Raw genomic sequence first — 5,722 nt, forward strand, 5'->3', positions numbered from 1 at the left:
TTTTAATAATTTTTGGATTATTTAGAACTGTATTCTAATCGTCGCTAGTTCTATTGTAAAATGTCGTAATTCAAAAGAGAATATTAAAAATTGACTATGTAGTGCTGGGAGTTCAGAATATCTCATAAAGTGCCATTTAATGACAGTTCCTATTCACTTTTCTATATGTGTGAATGCGGCCTAGAGTCTTCTGCTTGAAGAAGTACAACGTGCAATTCGACATTTTTTCTGATATAAGTAATTCTATGAATTCAAATTGAGTAACTAATATTAAAGAACATCCTTCTTAAGACGAATGAATCTGTACTATATTTCTTGGTCTCCCAGTCAACAACTACAATAATCGCACTTTTGTTTTAATAATTTTTGGATTATTTAGAACTGTATTCTAATCGTCGCTAGTTCTATTGTAAAATGTCGTAATTCAAAAGAGAATATTAAAAATTGACTATATAGTGCTGGGAGTTCAGAATATCTCATAAAGTGCCATTTAATGACAGTTCCTATTCACTTTTCTATATATGTGAATGCGGCCTAGAGTCTTCTGCTTGAAGAAGTACAACGTGCAATTCGACATTTTTTCTGATATAAGTAATTCTCTGAATTCAAATTGAGTAACTAATATTAAAGAACATTCTTCTTAAGACGAATAAATCTGTACTATATTTCTTGGTCTCCCAGTCAACAACTACAATAATCGCACTTTTGTTTTAATAATTTTTGGATTATTTAGAACTGTATTCTAATCGTCGCTAGTTCTATTGTAAAATGTCGTAATTCAAAAGAGAATATTAAAAATTGACTATATAGTGCTGGGAGTTCAGAATATCTCATAAAGTGCCTTTTAATGACAGTTCGTATTCACTTCTGTATATGTGTGAATGCAGGCTAGGGTCTTCTGCTTGAAGAAGCACAACATGCAATTCGACATTTTTTCTGATATAAGTAATTCTATGAATTCAAATTGAGTAACTAATATTAAAGAACATTATTCTTAAGACGAATGAATCTGTACTATATATCTTGGTCTCCCAGTCAACAACTACAGTAATCGTAGTTTTGTAGTAATAAATTTAGGATTATTGAGAACTGTATTCTAATCATCGCTACATCAATTGAAAAATGTCGTAATTCAAAAAAAAATATTAAAGATTGGCTATGAAGTACTGGGAGTTCAGAACTTCTTATAAGGTGTCTTTTAATGACAGTTCCTATTCACTTCTGCATATGTGTGCATATAAGTAATTCTATGAATTCAAATTGAGTAACTAATATTAAAGAACATTCTTCTTAAGACGATTGAATCTGTACTATATTTCTTGGTGTCCCAGTCAACAACTACAATAATCGCACTTTTGTTTTAATAATTTTTGGATTATTTAGAACTGTATTCTAATCGTCGCTAGTTCTATTGAAAAATGTCGTAATTCAAAAGAAAATATTAAAAATTGACTATGTAGTGCTGGGAGTTCAGAATATCTCATAAAGTGCCATTTAATGACAGTTCCTATTCACTTCTGTATATGTGTGAATGCAGGCTAGAGTCTTCTGCTTGAAGAAGCACAACATGCAATTCGACATTTTTTCTGATATAAGTAATTCTATGAATTCAAATTGAGTAACTAATATTAAAGAACATCCTTCTTAAGACGAATGAATCTGTACTATAATTCTTGGTCTACCAGTCAACAACTACAATAATCGCACTTTTGTTTTAATAATTTTTGGATTATTTAGAACTGCATTCTAATCGTCGCTAGTTCTATTGAAAAATGTCGTAATTCAAAAGAGAATATTAAAAATTGACTATATAGTGCTGGGAGTTCAGAATATCTCATAAAGTGCCTTTTAATGACAGTTCGTATTCACTTCTGTATATGTGTGAATGCGGGCTAGAGTCTTCTGCTTGAAGAAGCACAACATGCAATTCGACATTTTTTCTGATATAAGTAATTCTATGAATTCAAATTGAGTAACTAATATTAAAGAACATTCTTCTTAAGACGATTGAATCTGTACTATATTTCTTGGTCTACCAGTCAACAACTACAATAATCGCACTTTTGTTTTAATAATTTTTGGATTATTTAGAACTGCATTCTAATCGTCGCTAGTTCTATTGTAAAATGTCGTAATTCAAAAGAGAATATTAAAAATTGACTATATAGTGCTGGGAGTTCAGAATATCTCATAAAGTGCCATTTAATGACAGTTCCTATTCACTTCTCTATATGTGTGAATGCGGCCTAGAGTCTTCTGCTTGAAGAAGCACAACGTGCAATTCGACATTTTTTCTGATATAAGTAATTCTATGAACTCAAATTGAGTAACTAATATTAAAGAACATCCTTCTTAAGACGAATGAATCTGTACTATATATCTTGGTCTCCCAGTCAACAACTACAATAATCGCACTTTTGTTTTAATAATTTTTGGATTATTTAGAACTGTATTCTAATCGTCGCTAGTTCTATTGTAAAATGTCGTAATTCAAAAGAAAATATTAAAAATTGACTATATAGTGCTGGGAGTTCAGAATATCTCATAAAGTGCCTTTTAATGACAGTTCGTATTCACTTCTCTATATGTGTGAATGCGGCCTAGAGTCGTCTGCTTGAAGAAGTACAACATGCTATTCGTCATTTTTTCTCATATAGGTAATTAAATGTTATTGTATATATTTTATAACATTTGTTAGTTAGTCGTTTATAAAACGGATCCGTTTGTACAGACTATGAATTCAAACACAGTAACTAAAATTGAAGAACATTATTCTTAGCCATTGTTCTTTCAGAGATCTCTGTTACATCTGACACTTCAGGAACGTTTTTTATTGTAAAAACTTTTGTATACACTTATTACAAAAATGAGGAACGAATCTGTACTACTTTCTTTGATCTCCCAGTCAACAACTACAGTAATCGTAGTTTTGTAGTAATAAATTTTGGATTATTGAGAACTGTATTCTAATCGTCGCTAGTTCTATTGAAAAATGTCGTAATTCAAAAAAAAATGTTAAAGATTGGCTATGAAGTACTGGGAGTTCAGAACTTCTTATAAGGTGTCTTTTAATGACAGTTCCTATTCACTTCTGCATATGTGTGAATGCAGGCTAGAGTCTTCTGCTTGAAGAAGTACAACGTGCAATTCGACATTTTTTCTGATATAAGTAATTCTATGAATTCAAGCTCAGTAACTAATATTAAAGAACATTATTCTTAAGACGAATAAATCTGTACTATATTTCCTGGTCTCCCAGTCAACAACTACAATAATCGCACTTTTGTTTTAATAATTTTTGGATTATTTAGAACTGTATTCTAATCGTCGCTAGTTCTATTGTAAAATGTCGTAATTCAAAAGAGAATATTAAAAATTGACTATATAGTGCTAGGAGTTCAGAATATCTCATAAAGTGCCATTTAATGACAGTTCCTATTCACTTTTCTATATGTGTGAATGCGGCCTAGAGTCTTCTGCTTGAAGAAGTACAACATGCAATTCGTCATTTTTCTCATATAGGTAATTAAATGTTATTGTATATATTTTATAACATTTGTTAGTTAGTCGTTTATAAAACGGATCCGTTTGTACAGACTATGAATTCAAACACAGTAACTAAAATTGAAGAACATTATTCTTAGCCATTGTTCTTTCAGAGATCTCTGTTACATCTGACACTTCAGGAACGTTTTTTATTGTAAAAACTTTTGTATACACTTATTACAAAAATGAGGAACGAATCTGTACTATTTTCTTTGATCTCCCAGTCAACAACTACAGTAATCGTAGTTTTGTAGTAATAAATTTTGGATTATTGAGAACTGTATTCTAATCATCGCTACATCAATTGAAAAATGTCGTAATTCAAAAAAAAATATTAAAGATTGGCTATGAAGTACTGGGAGTTCAGAACTTCTTATAAGGTGTCTTTTAATGACAGTTCCTATTCACTTCTGCATATGTGTGCATATAAGTAATTCTATGAATTCAAATTGAGTAACTAATTTTAAAGAACATTCTTCTTAAGACGATTGAATCTGTACTATATTTCTTGGTGTCCCAGTCAACAACTACAATAATCGCACTTTTGTTTTAATAATTTTTGGATTATTTAGAACTGTATTCTAATCGTCGCTAGTTCTATTGAAAAATGTCGTAATTCAAAAGAAAATATTAAAAATTGACTATGAAGTACTGGGAGTTCAGAACTTCTTATAAGGTGTCTTTTAATGACAGTTCCTATTCACTTCTGTATATGTGTTAATGCAGGCTAGAGTCGTCTGCTTCAAGAAGCACAACATGCAATTCGACATTTTTTCTGATATAAGTAATTCTATGAATTCAAATTGAGTAACTAATATTAAAGAACATCCTTCTTAAGACGAATGAATCTGTACTATATTTCTTGGTCTACCAGTCAACAACTACAATAATCGCACTTTTGTTTTAATAATTTTTGGATTATTTAGAACTGCATTCTAATCGTCGCTAGTTCTATTGAAAAATGTCGTAATTCAAAAGAGAATATTAAAAATTGACTATATAGTGCTGGGAGTTCAGAATATCTCATAAAGTGCCTTTTAATGACAGTTCGTATTCACTTCTGTATATGTGTGAATGCGGGCTAGAGTCTTCTGCTTGAAGAAGCACAACGTGCAATTCGACATTTTTTCTGATATAAGTAATTCTATGAACTCAAATTGAGTAACTAATATTAAAGAACATTCTTCTTAAGACGAATGAATCTGTACTATATATCTTGGTCTCCCAGTCAACAACTACAATAATCGCACTTTTGTTTTTATAATTTTTGGATTATTTAGAACTGTATTCTAATCGTCGCTAGTTCTATTGTAAAATGTCGTAATTCAAAAGAAAATATTAAAAATTGACTATATAGTGCTGGGAGTTCAGAATATCTCATAAAGTGCCTTTTAATGACAGTTCTTATTCACTTTTCTATATGTGTGAATGCGGCCTAGAGTCGTCTGCTTGAAGAAGTACAACATGCTATTCGTCATTTTTTCTCATATAGGTAATTAAATGTTATTGTATATATTTTATAACATTTGTTAGTTAGTCGTTTATAAAACGGATCCGTTTGTACAGACTATGAATTCAAACACAGTAACTAAAATTGAAGAACATTATTCTTAGCCATTGTTCTTTCAGAGATCTCTGTTACATCTGACACTTCAGGAACGTTTTTTATTGTAAAAACTTTTGTATACACTTATTACAAAAATGAGGAACGAATCTGTACTACTTTCTTTGATCTCCCAGTCAACAACTACAGTAATCGTAGTTTTGTAGTAATAAATTTTGGATTATTGAGAACTGTATTCTAATCGTCGCTAGTTCTATTGAAAAATGTCGTAATTCAAAAAAAAATGTTAAAGATTGGCTATGAAGTACTGGGAGTTCAGAACTTCTTATAAGGTGTCTTTTAATGACAGTTCCTATTCACTTCTGCATATGTGTGAATGCAGGCTAGAGTCTTCTGCTTGAAGAAGTACAACGTGCAATTCGACATTTTTTCTGATATAAGTAATTCTATGAATTCAAGCTCAGTAACTAATATTAAAGAACATTATTCTTAAGACGAATAAATCTGTACTATATTTCCTGGTCTCCCAGTCAACAACTACAATAATCGCACTTTTGTTTTAATAATTTTTGGATTATTTAGAACTGTATTCTAATCGTCGCTAGTTCTATT

This window comes from Teleopsis dalmanni, chromosome 1 (genome assembly GCF_002237135.1).
Source record: "Teleopsis dalmanni isolate 2A chromosome 1, ASM223713v2, whole genome shotgun sequence".
NCBI lineage: Eukaryota > Metazoa > Arthropoda > Insecta > Diptera > Diopsidae > Teleopsis > Teleopsis dalmanni.